At 46.1% G+C, this 12,951-nt stretch overlaps 1 protein-coding gene and 1 pseudogene across 1 annotated transcript in view; one reads left to right on the top strand and one right to left on the bottom strand.

The window, feature by feature from the left end:
* Positions 1 to 6,445: 6,445 nt before the first annotated feature.
* Positions 6,446 to 12,280, bottom strand: LOC149744630 (uncharacterized; annotated as a pseudogene).
* The window catches only part of SIAH1 (siah E3 ubiquitin protein ligase 1), a 25,007-nt gene continuing 23,278 nt past the window's right edge, over positions 11,223 to 12,951 (top strand). The window contains exon 1 of the mRNA XM_022555166.3: positions 11,223 to 11,357. The gene's annotated coding sequence lies outside the window, so the exon portion shown is untranslated. The remainder of the gene's footprint in view (positions 11,358 to 12,951) is intronic.

The raw sequence follows: 12,951 nt of genomic DNA, 5'->3' as shown, positions 1-12,951 counted from the left end.
TGTGACCCTGGGCAAGAAGCCTCACCTCCATGAGCCTGTGGTTTCCTATTTCCAAAAGGGGAATAGCATTACTTCCAATCAGGCGTCTTGAGGATTAAAAGAGATAATGTACATAAAGTTCTTATTCTTGTTCACATTAAACCAGGAGCTACACTGTAGCTGCTATCATTACCATCCCATTTAAAGACACTTAGCAAAAAACACTTGCTGCAAGGTAGGTGCTCAACAAATCACTGCTTTCCCAAGTGTTACTTGAGTGTGTACCTCTGGCATTACTTTTATTTTTAAATTATTTGTTCCACTTGCTTTTCATTATGACAAGTGACAGGATTTCCAAATGCACATGTTAATACATTTATTATAGATCAGAGGTTGGCAATCTTTTTCTGTAAAGGGCCAGAGAGTGAATATTTTAGGCTAGGAGGGCCATGTATGGTCTATGTCGTAAGAGTTCAATTCTGCTGTTACAGTGCAAAAGCAGCCATGGACCACATGTAAATGAATGGTGGTAGGTGTGTCAAACAAAGCCTTTTAATGGACACTAAAATTTGGATTTCATATAATTTTTACACGTCATTAAATATTCTTCTTCTTTTCATGTTTTCCAGTCATTTAAAAAAGTAAAACTATTCTTAGCCAGTGGGTCATACAAGAACAGATGGTGTGCTAGATTTGGTCTGCGGGGCCAATTGCTGACCCCTGGTACAGAGTGTTTATTACATTTAAACAATAAACAGAAATTGACCTAAGAATAATATGAAGTAGAGTACAGATGATATGTGGATCTGGAGAATATTCTGACAATGGTTCAAGAATAATCTAAGTTGGTGCAACACATCAATAAAACCGCATTGGCCACAGAGCTCTACAGTCTGGTTCAACCTAGCTGTCCAGCTGCATCTCTTCCAGGGCCCAGCCAAGCCAGGCTTTTGTTTCCCACATACCCTGCATGCTCCCGAGTCCTTTGGTCTGGAACACCCTCTCTGAGTTATTTTTACTCCCAATACTTCTGACACCAAAGGTGTGGAATTCTTCCACACCAGCAACCAGTTCAATTCTCCAGACAACCCTGTCCTGACACTGTCTACGTGGAGCCGGTGTCAGCCCTGCAGGTTGAAGGGCACAGTCCCACAAGAATGCCCTCACTTCAGATGACAGTCCCAAGCACTGGGTCCCCTAAGTGCCCACACTTCTATCAACTTGGCTACAAAGTTGGAGGTTCCCACAACCCCTTACTTTCAGGTTTGACAATTTGCTGAAACGGCTCACAGAACTTAGAAAAGTGCTTTACTTACCATTACCAGTTTATTATAAAGGATATTATGAAGGATACAAAAGAACAGCTAGATGGAGACGTACACAGGATGAGAAACGGAAGGGTCTGGAGCACAGGAGCCTCTGTCAGGAACAAAGACCAAATACATATTTCTTGTTTTAACATGATATCACCCCTTCTCATTATGCTCATTAAAATCATGTCATGTAAGGGCCACATCAAATACCATGTCTGTTAAAAGCCCTCCAGTGATTCCTCCCTCCCCCACAAATGATATTTTCCCTTCTCTGCCCCTTCTCTTCATGCCCTCTTCTCTCAGTAACAGCCTGCTGGCACCTTCGTTATTGTACTTGTATTACAGTTATTTGGCTATTTATCTGACTTAAAACCAAGGTTCTTAAGGGTCTGGGACCTTATCTAGCCAGAACTTGGCAGTGCCTGGCACAAAGCAGGCACTCAGAAAGCATTTCTTGAACTTTGTTTCCTTGAATTGAAACTGGGATTTGACATTATTCTGGCCACTGTGTAAACTGACATAATGGAGTGGAAGAGATTAGCTGGTAAAATTGTAGTCAATGGAGCGGGTCTGCTGGGAGGTTGTGGAGGGGAGAGGCCACACCCGTGCGGCATGGCTAGCAGAGAGTAGGGTTCGGTCTGCAAGGCTGTGCTCCTGGTCTATATCAGTGAAACCTTCAGGAAGCAGGTCTGAATAGAGAGAAAAGTAGGCTTCCTAGAGCTTCCCACGCACCCAAGAGGCTAAGCAAAGAGCACAGAGCAGTTCAACGGCTGATTGTCCCGGGCCCCTGGAGAACCCAGGTCTGAGAAGGGCGTCCCGATATGCATCGTGCCCCAGTTCTGTGGAGTGAATCAGGCTCTGATGCAACTGGCAATGGGCCTTCATCACGAGCCCAATCTCTCAGGTTCGGTACAGACGAGCTTTGTCATTTCTCTGAGGGAATCACTGCCGTTCCTCTTCCAGGCTCAAAGCAGCCCCCCTGCCCCATCTAGCCCTCATGAGATGACAAGTTAAACTGCTCCGATGACCAGTTTTCATTAGGTAAGGAAGACCGATTAAGCAACGGTGACCCAAATAACCTTAGTGGTACAGATGCTTTTTCAAAGCCAGCGGAAGTCTTGCCAAATTAAAGGATGTCAGGATGAGATACTGTGAATATCAGTTTCCTTCTCTGTGGCAGTGGAGAGGATTAATGAAATGCTTGTGAAGTGCTTTGAAAATTTAAGCTGTTAAGAATTATCGTTCTGTGTAATAGGGAAAAAATAGAATCTTGGCTCATTAAAGCTATAATGTTGTAAGCCTGAGTGCTTTTTCCAGGATATCTTTGAAGGCTACATTTTTATTAAAAGAAAGGAAGAACAAGAAAGAAAAGAAATGTGTCTATAATATGCGTACACACGTGCTGGAAAGTCAGCTGGGTTAATCGGTGTTTCTGTTGATTAAGAAATGAGCTGTGAGAAGCTCTTTCTTATTGCGTACCAAAGAGACAGTTACTAGGAATCAAATGTTCAAACGTGCAGGGACAGTTTCACTAAAATATTAGCAGACACGCACTTGCTTTCTCTCAGTAGGCTCAAGGGATTCAAAGGCTGTGAGGCTGAATGCAGGTAAACATGGAGTTCGATGTGCTCTGATAGCCTTTTCCATCTTAACATAACCACATGAGGTAGACATCCTTCCGCCTTCACTCTCTTGGCAGGTTTGCCCAGGGATGCTTTTGCTTTGTTCCAGATGTCCTGTGATGTTCAAAAGCACGTCATCCTCAGTGGACCCTCGCATCTCTTTCTTCTTTTTTTTTTAAGACCCCAAATAGCCAAACCAATCTTTTCTTTTTTAAAATATTTATTTACTTAATTTATTTATTTCGGCTGTGCCGGGTCTTAGTTGCAACATGCGTGATCTTTTAGTTGCAGCATGCGGACTCTTAGTAGCAGCATGCATGCAGGATCTAGTTCCCTGACCAGGGATTGAACCCAGTCCCCCTGCATTGGGAGCATGGAGTCTTACCCACAGGACCACCAGGGAAGTCCCCTCAGTTCTCTTTCAATCCACATTGACTGAGGACTTAGACTTCCTTTTGTGTCTGCACCCGTTTCCTATTGCTGCTGCAATCAATTACCACAAACGTAATGACTTAAAATGACATAAGTGTATTCTCTTATAGTTCTGGATGTCAGCAGTGTGAAATCAGCCTCACCGGGCTAAAGTCAAGGTGTTGGCAGGGCTAGTTCCTTCTGGAGGATCCAGAGGAGAATGCATTTCCTTTGCCTTTCCAGCCTCTGGAGGCCGCCTGCATTTCCTGACTATTAGAGTAGGCTCTTCCTACTCTTTCCTGGCATCGCCCTGACCTCTGCTTCCCTCCTCATGTCTCCTTCTGTCAACTCTCCTGCTTCCCTCTTTCCCTTACAAGACCCTGTGATTACACTGGATGCACCAGGATAGCCCAGGATAATCTCATCATCTCAAGATCCTTAACTCAATCATACCTGCAAAGTCCCTCTCCCAACATATTCACAGGTTCTTGGGGGGAGGTTGTGGATGCTTTGGGGGGGCATTATTCTATCTACCAGACTCCATCTGCCAGCCCCCTTCTGTTGTTTTTTTGTTTTCTGTTTTCTGTCTACTCAAGCCAGGCCCTGTTCTAAATGTTTTACATGGATTAACTCATTTAACTTTCACAATCATCCTAGAAGAGAGGGTCTGTTACAATAGATGAGGAAACTGTGGCAAAAAGGTTAGATTACTTGCTTGGGGTCACTAATTTAGTACTCAAGCCTAGAACTCACAGACTTTGTGTCCTTAAAGACTTTTTATTACCTTTATTGTTTTTAATTATAAAAGTAATGCCATATATATGATTAAAATAATTCAAATGAAAATTCCTTTCCTTCTCCTCTACCCCATCTTCATCTGGATCACTCCTCCTAATAGCCCTTTGCAACTTTAGCGCTCCCAGCAGTCACCCTTATACCTTAATATTACACAGACACCTTAATTTTTAAATTAATATAGACAGTTTTAGGTAGTTGTCCAGATAAAATAACATGTACTTTTTACTAATTCTTCTAAAATTATTAAAATGAAAATCCTGAATTTAAAAATTCTCATCAAGGACTTGAGAGCTCTGGAGAAGAATTCATGTATAAACTCTTATAGATCAGTGTACCTTAGCTGAAACACAGGCATAGAACAAAGAGCGAAGGCCTTGGAGCCAGGCAGGCCTGGCTGTCAGCTTTCACTCCACCTCCTATTATTAGGTACCCTTGGAAAAGTTACTTTTCCTCTCTGTGTTTCAGTTTCCTCATCCATACGATGCTCCCTTCAGATGTGTTGTTAATTTTAAATTAACTAACCTGTAAATTTTAGCACATGTTAGGAGTTCAATAAATGCTAGCTCTTCCAAGAAAGAAGGAACAAATGTCTTCTAACAAAGAATGAAAACATATAAAACAAAAAACATAAACGGATTCCATAGACAGCCAGAGGTTTTTAGGACATGGTCCTTGTCTAATATTTCCTCATTTGCTCAACAAAAATTTTGAGGGCTCTCTATGGCATTCTGCTAGGCCTGGATGGGGACACAATGGTGAATGTGCTGTGCCCCTCACTGCGAAGGGCTTAGTGTACTTCTTAGCACAGAACAGGAGCTCAACATAGAAGTTTTTAAAAGGCTAGCTTCTGATGACTATAAACAAAAGATCTGGATCTGTGGAAATGAGTACGTGCGTGTTTGGGGGTCGGGGGGAGGCAGGGATTGTATCAAAAGCACTGGACAGATGGATACTAATTGCATTTCACTGCTTTAAGATTGACATTTGGAATGTAATTATTCTTAATACCACCAATCCCCACAGACCACCAGGTACGTAAAAACCTAAATGATTTTCCAGCTTCTTGCAAAATTTAGTGCCTATTACATAGCCTGTTTCGTGAAGAAATAGATTCAATTCAAGGAAAAAAACAGTTCTGGATGAATGCATTTCCTGATCATTGAGGAACTTTTGGCAGTTAGTCCCTATCACGTTTTTGGGTGTTCATGCTGTATCTCCAATTTCTTCTCCACCTTGTTTGGCAGAATTTGTCTTGGATGCTATTTAATACAATCACCAACACCAGACAGTGACTGACTGTCAACAGGTGTGTCTGATAAAGAAAACATTGTTTCTGCTCTGCTTCAGGCACGTCTGACATGTTGAGGACCTGCTTTCCTTTGCAAAGCTGATAGGAATCTAGTATTTGGGAGGGAGGAGTGCTTCCCTGTTTCAGGCCAAGAAAGGCTCTCAGTTTGGCTAGCAGCAGAGCTAAGCTTGGAAGGGAATGCTAATATGTCTTCAGAGCTCTCCACCACAGCTGAATGATAAATGGGTATTAATGGTCTAACGTGAGAGAAGATAGCAATAGTTTCCTGGGCAAGAGATATGTATGATTACCTGGAAACAAACACAGCTCATCGATGATCCAGGAGAGATGGCTTTGGCCTTGTAAACTGGTCTGTTATAAAACAATTGTATTGACATTAGACACTTGGAAATCATCTGTACTGTCTTAACTGGTTTTGCCAGCTTTGACGGTGTTATCTGGGATTGCATGTAATCCATGCAAAGGACAACTTGCTTTGACTGTATAGAGGACAGCCAGTGTGCCTTGAATGGTACTAGCGTGTTCATCAAATGAGTCAGTGAACTAATAGAAGCTTGATGGAAGAGAAGTTTGAGAAATGGGCCTTCCAAAAAAACTCAGGGATTTCAGAGACCCATACAGAAAGCTATCAGTTAGAGCAGGAGAAGGACTTAACAAAGGCAGGATTTATGCTTTGGAAAAAGGGCACCGGTGATTGGGAGAAGGGAGGGTGATGCTAAGTGGGGCTAAGGCTTTGAGCTTTGGGGAGCATTTGGAAAGTTACTGTAGCATTGTATTGTTGTATTGGAGGGAAAAAATGGAGTTTAGAATTTTGTATACCTGAGGAATTCCCTGGCGGTCCAGTGGTTAGGACTTTGCGCTTCCACTGCTGGGGCCCCGGGTTCAATCCCTGGTCAGGGAACTGAGATCCCACAAGTGCGGCCAAAAAAAAAATAAAAACCAGAACTTTGTATATCTGAGATTTATATTTATATATATATATACACACACACACACACATCTGTATCTATATATACACATTATATAAAATTTGAATTCATGTTTCTTAAATTAAGAACACTGGTGTGTACAAAGATCTACATAGGTGTGTCTGAGTGCTCTTAATTTATAGAACAGTTTAAAATGGTCATACAAGAGAATGTGGGAGAGAGGAAGAATGTATGTATATGTGTGTATTTTTAGCAAATTTCCATGTGAAAGAAATGATATCCAATTGTGAACATGATTCAATTAGTAAAAATCATAGACTAATGCAGTATGTCAAAACACTTTCTACTTATTCCACTCGCTCCTACTTCATCTCTTGGTATAATCTCTCCAGACATCATGGAAAGACTAGTTGTTTTTGAGAAGATGTCAATGAGTTGGTCTCTAACCAATATTAAATGTCAAGTTACTATGAATTCGAATAAGATCCTAAAATATAGATACTATTATGAGCTCCTGCTTTATTCATAAGTAGGAAAAAGGAAAGTCACGCCACTTACTATCACTGGAGCCTTTATTATGGGTCACCTACAGGATTAGCACTTTACATTCCATTGGAGTAGATGAAGTTGCCATTTGATGTGATTTCAGGCGACCAGGAAGGCTCCCTACCCTGAAATATTTTCCCCATATGGCCTGAAAATATTTGGCACTCATCCTGAAATCCCATCATGTAGAGCACAATTTGGGTTGGCTTTAGAATTTACAAAATGCTTCTTTATAGATTAACTGTCATGGAAGAAGGGTTGCTTCCTTATCAGAAAAGGATGCCTAGTTACTTCACAGTAGGGCTATTTTCCTTCAAATGTTTAAAATTTATAACAGTGTGTTTGTGTCCCACCCACACCTATCAGCCATTCATACCTTCAGTGGGAATGAACTAAATCAGATTAAGCCCCTCCCAAATCTAGGTAAGATTAGTGGGGATGAAATTATTCTAATGAGCTAGTTTTGCATAAAAGGGAAGCGGGAGAAGGAAGGAGACATAGTTTCGACTTTTCTACAGGAGAGCAGGCACAAACCAAGCCAAGAAAAGCAAGTGTGAGAATTCCAGAAACAGAAGTTGCTTCTGAGTGGTGACGTGAAATCTCCAACACTTGGTGACTGATGTGTGGCATCTCCAAGGGACACTTTGTCCTGGGCACCCCTGCAGCTCCAAAGAATCCACCAATTTATAAGGTACTCTAGCATCAAAGGAGATAGTGTCATTTTCAGATGGACAAAATGCTGTTGATAAATGGGTATTAATGGTCTAACAGGGAGAAGGAACGGGGATATGAGGGGCCAAAATTTGATTTTGGCAAAGCATAGTATTTGTAATTTTGATTGCCACAAAATAATATGCACTGTAATTTATGGGCAATTCAAAGGATTTTCAAGGGTAATTTTTATTACACTTATTTTTTTCTTTATGGGCAGAGTTTAGAACCTAACTCTGGTAAGCTGTGTCACCACTATATGTTATGTACTTTTGTATATATCATATGTTTGCTTCGTGTCTACCTTTTTTAAAAAAGGTAGACTGTTCCTTGGACTTTGATGAGACACAGCTAAAATCTCCAAGGGAGAGGGAAGTATAGTTTGAAAACTTAGGGAATCTGGGACTTTCTCTGGTCTGGCTCCTAGGAAAATACCAGGTTTTCCTTGAGACCAATGTACTTGGCCCTCTCTTTATAAAGAGGTAGTTTTCTCAAAGGTAGAGAGATAGTGTCCCACTGGCTTACATTATCCCATCAAACTTCCCTAATTAAAAAAAAAACTGGGGCTTCCCTGGTGGCGCAGTGGTTGAGAGTCCACCTGCCGATGCAAGGGACACGGGTTCGTGCCCTGGTCCGGGAGGATCCCACATGCCGCGGAGCGGCTGGGCCCATGAGCCATGGCCGCTGAGCCTGTGCGTCCGGAGCTTGTCCTCCGCAACGGGAGAGGCCACGGCGGTGAGAGGCCCGTGTCCCACACACACACACAAAAAATATATATATATTTTATTGAAGTATAGTTGATTTATAATGTTGTATTAATTTCTGCTGTACAGCAAAGCGATTCAGTTATACATAAAGATATTTTTTTCATGTTCTTTTCCATTATGGCTTATCACAGAATATTGAATATAGTTCCCTGTGCTATACAGTAGGACCTTGTTGTTTAATCCATTCTATATATAATAGTTTGTATCTGCTAGTCCCAAACTCCCAGTCCATCCTTCTGCCACCACACCTCCCCCTTGGCAACCACAAGTCTGTTCTCTATGTTTGCGAGTCTGTTTCTGTTTCATAGATAAGTTCATTTGTGTCATATTTTAGATTCCACATATAAGTGATATCATATGGTATTTTTCTCTTTCTGACTTACTTCACTTAGTATGATAATCTCTATGTCCATCCATGTTGCTGCAAATGGCATTATTTCACTCTTTTATGGCTGAGTAGTATTCCATTCATGTCTACCTTTTTGATTTAGTTTATTGAGTTCTACCTTATATCTTAAAAATATATACCATATACCATCTTGTAATGTCCAGTTTTGCCTTAATTGAATGGAAATTGACAAACCTCAAAATAACTGCTGAAAAAGAACCTTTCTTGGTTTTCCTCATTAATTCCTTTACTAGGCCCTGTTCTCTAGAGGATGACTCCAGAGAATCTGCCCCAAGCACGGGTGGGGCGGGGTGGGGCAGGGACTGTGGGGAGTGACCTACCACCTCCTTCCTAAATCCTGGGTTAAGTCCTGGTTTTTTACTTTCCCAATCTCAAAAAACACTGTGCTAACGGTCCCAGAGGAAGAGAGCAGCCACAAAAAGCAAAGTACTAGGTTGAGAACAGAAGTATCAACACAGACACAGTCTACAAGTTTTTTGGGGAAAGCTGGAAAATAGCAGCTTGCGTTAGTACCTAAGAGAACTTTGTGTGCCTCTGGCTTTCAAGCAGAAACTTTTTTTTTTTTTTTTTTTTTTTTTTGTGGTACGCGGCCTCTCACTGTTGTGGCCTCTCCCGTTGCAGAGCACAGGCTCCGGACGCTCAGGCTCAGTGGCCATGGCTCACGGGCCTAGCCGCTCCGCGGCATGTGGGATCTTCCCGGACCGGGGCACAAACCCGTGTCCCCTGCATCGGCAGGCGGACTCTCAACCACTGCGCCACCAGGGAAACCCAAGGAGAAACTTTTGAGTGTGTTTTCAGTGGAGTGCCTGCATAAAAATTTCCCTTTTTACAAAAAATTTATTTATTTTTGTCTGTGCTGGGTTTTTGTTGCTGCACACGGGCCTATTGTAGCTGCGGTAAGCAGGGGTTACTCTTCATTGCGGTGCGCGGGCTTCTCTTTGCAGTGGCTTCTCATGTTGCAGAGCACAGGCTCTAGGCGCTCAGGCTTCAGCAGTTGTGGCTCGCGAGCTCTAAAGCGCAGGCTCAGTAGTTGTGGCACGCGGGTTTAGTTGCTCCACAGCATGTGGGATCTTCCCGGACCAGGGCTCGAACCTGTGTCCCCTGGGCGGATTCTTAACCACTGCGCCACCAGGGAAGCCCTCCCATCTTTTTTTTTTTTTTTTTTAATTTATTTGTTTATTTACTTTTGGCTGCGTTGGTTCTTCGTTGCTGCGCGCGGGCTTTCTCTTGTTGCGGCGAGCAGGGTCTACTCTTCGTTGCGGTGCGCGGGCTTCTCATTGCAGTGGCTTGTCTTATTGCCGAGCACGGGCTCTAGACACGCGGGCTTCAGTAGTTGTGGCTCCCGGGCTCTAGTGCGCAGGCTCAGTAGTTGTGGCGCATGGGCTTAGTTGTTCCGCGGCATGTGGGATCCCCCTGGACCAGGGCTCGAACCCGTGTCCCCTGCATTGGCAGGCGGACTCTCAACCACTGCACCACAAGGGAAGCCCCCTCCCATCTTTTTTAGATGGAAAATCTTTGATTTTGTATTGGTAGGGAACTTGGACGTAATGGGAGACTATTCCCTGGTGGTTTCTAAAATCTGATATAAAAAGTAGCTTTTTGTTTTCACACAGAATACTACCTTTATGGAGGCTCTTACATGGAAATCCAGAGTTTGTAAAGGTCTGACACTGGCGTTTGCTCTTATATATACCTTGTACCCGTCAAGAATCGTGAATGACATTTTCCTTTTATTTTTTATGTAAAGACTCTTCAACTAAAATAAGCTTTTGTAACTCGTTCCGGTTTTGCTGAAGAGCAGCTCAAACCTAAGGAAGCGTCTTGGATCTTTTCCCCTTTAGGCGTGGGGTCCCACGTCTGTGGCCAAGGCAGCCGGTTTCTTCTTCCTTTGGGAAAGAGTAGAGTTGGGAAGGCCCAGAGAAGGCATTGTGTGAAACCAGCAAACAAAACAGGAGGGGTGGTAGATAGCGGGGCCGCGGCGCGGGACGACCCCTTGGGCCGCGGAACAAAGCCCCGCGGGGATCGCTCAACCGAGGTCCCTGACGCGGCAGGCGAGCGCCCGCTCCTCCCCGGGAGAGGACGGTTGCAGGCAAGAGCGCGATATGCCAGCGTTTGTGGGTCGCGAGGCGTTCAGTCACAGCAACGGTAGCCGAGGAGCCCAAGCCGTAGCCGCCACCTCGGAACCCCGCACCGCAAGGATTGCAAAACTATCAGCCTGCCGCGCAAAAGCCTCTGCGCCTGCGCGCCCGCGGGAAGCCCCGCCCTCTCCGGGCCGCCGGCGCGCGGGGCCGCGCCTCCTCATGGCGGCCGCCGCAGTGTGTGGTATTTAGCGGGAGCGCGCGGCGGGCTCGAGGACGCGCGAAACGGCGGCGGCGGCCAGGGGGGAACCGGGGCGGCCGTTGCGGGGCGCGCTCTCGAGCGGCGGCGGCGGCGGCCCAGGGTGTCCCGTCGGTGTCGGCACGGGGAAGAGGCGGTGGCGCTGCCCGCGGTGGCCGGGGTTGGCGGCGGCGACGGAGCGCGTTTGAGCCAGGACCGGGGTCCGAGGCGCGCTCTCCGCCCACAGGTAAGTGGGGCCCGGCCTGGAGGGAGGAGCTGGTCGCGAGGGGCTCTGCAGGAGGAGAACTCCCAGGCCCGGTAATGGCGGCGGGCGGGAAGGGCGGCCGGGCCGGGTCGCGCCGCCCGGGCGGGGGCGCGGGCAGCCCCGGGCGCCGGACGCCTTTGTCTCGGCCGGAGCCCGGCTGCCCGGCCGCCGGGCCGAGCGCCGCCCCCCGCCCCTCCCCTCCCCTGCCCGGCCCTTCCCCGCGCCGCGAGCCGGCTCGCCCCCGCCCCCGGCGCCCCGAGCCCCGCAGGCCTGCGCTGGGGGTCTGACCCGAGCGGCCGGGCGAGGGCGGGGAAGGGCCTCCTCGCCGCCCGGCCCGGCTCCCGCGCGCCCGGGAGGCGGGCCCGGCCGGGGGAGGCGCCCGGCGCGCCCTGCTCCCGTGTGCCGGTCTTTGTTGTGAAGGGTCCCGGGGTGTGCGGCCAACATGGCGGAGGTCAGCTGAGTGCGGGCAGTGGCCAGCCCTTCCCTCCGGCCCCTCCCCGCACCGGTCCGGGGGCAGGACCGGGCGACTCGGCCGTCCTTGGCCTTCCCTGCCTGCCCCTGACCCCGGGAGCGGCCGTCCCCGATTGTGCTGCGTTCTTCCTGCCGCTCCGGCCCGAGCCTTCATTGTGCGGTGGGAAGAATGCAGCCTCCTCCCTTGTTTATGTCGTTAGAGAGGAGATCGCGTGAGCGTCTTGCCAGGGAAGCGCCAGCTTTTTATTGTAAACCTTGCTTTTCCTAGGCTTCATTTGTCGGGTAGTTCGGGGGCCTTTCTCGACTCTCCCAGATTTATAATTTAGGAATGTGGATAATCTGGGCCACAGCGTTGCGTAGGTTTTTCCTGTGCCTGGAAAGATTCAGAATTTGTTTGCTCTGACATCTAGAGAAGTCCAGTTTGTGTGTTTGGAAAATCAGATGGTGTAGCTGATTTGTCAAAGTCGTAGAAGCCATGAGCACGGATATAGGACAGTGATCGGACTGACGGTTTCTAGCAGTTGAACATTTACCATTTCTTGATAAGGGGCTGTCAAGGGTAAATTTTTAACTCTTTGCATCAGTTGAACGTTGGGAGCACGACTCTGAAGTCAGACTGCCTGCTTTGGTTCCAGCCCTGCCCCACCGGTTTGTGACCTTGGGCAAGATGCTTAACCTCTGTGCCTCATTTTCCTTATCTGCAAAATAGGGGTAATGACAGTACCTACCTCGTAGGACTGTTGGGAGAATTGATGAGATGATAGTAGGCGAAGAGCTTAGGGCTTAGAGCAGTGGCAAGCCCATGGTTAAGTGCTCAATAAATGTTTACTGCTAAGGCTGTTGTTGAATCACTAAATTTGTGAGATTATCTTGGCATGTTGGATATGTTGGAACTGCATAGGCCAGAATATGTGAAATTACATTAAAAATCATTAGTGCTTGGGTTTTTCTTTTAGTGCATTTTGTTACTTCTTAAAAATGAAAACAAGAGGTTTAGGTGGTAAATGTCCAGGCATTTGGAGATGATGGCATTGGGAAATTTCTATAGTAAGACATTTGGGTAGGTCTTGTGTGGTCTGGAATTTAAAAAATGAAATTCATGGGT

Source organism: Delphinapterus leucas, chromosome 20, assembly GCF_059928025.1.
Source record: "Delphinapterus leucas isolate spDelLeu-1000000601 "Yukka" chromosome 20, BTC_Dleu_Yukka2, whole genome shotgun sequence".
NCBI classification, from domain to species: Eukaryota; Metazoa; Chordata; class Mammalia; order Artiodactyla; family Monodontidae; genus Delphinapterus; species Delphinapterus leucas.
Note: the sequence above shows the minus strand (reverse complement) of the source record. Positions and strands in the feature narration are given on the sequence as shown.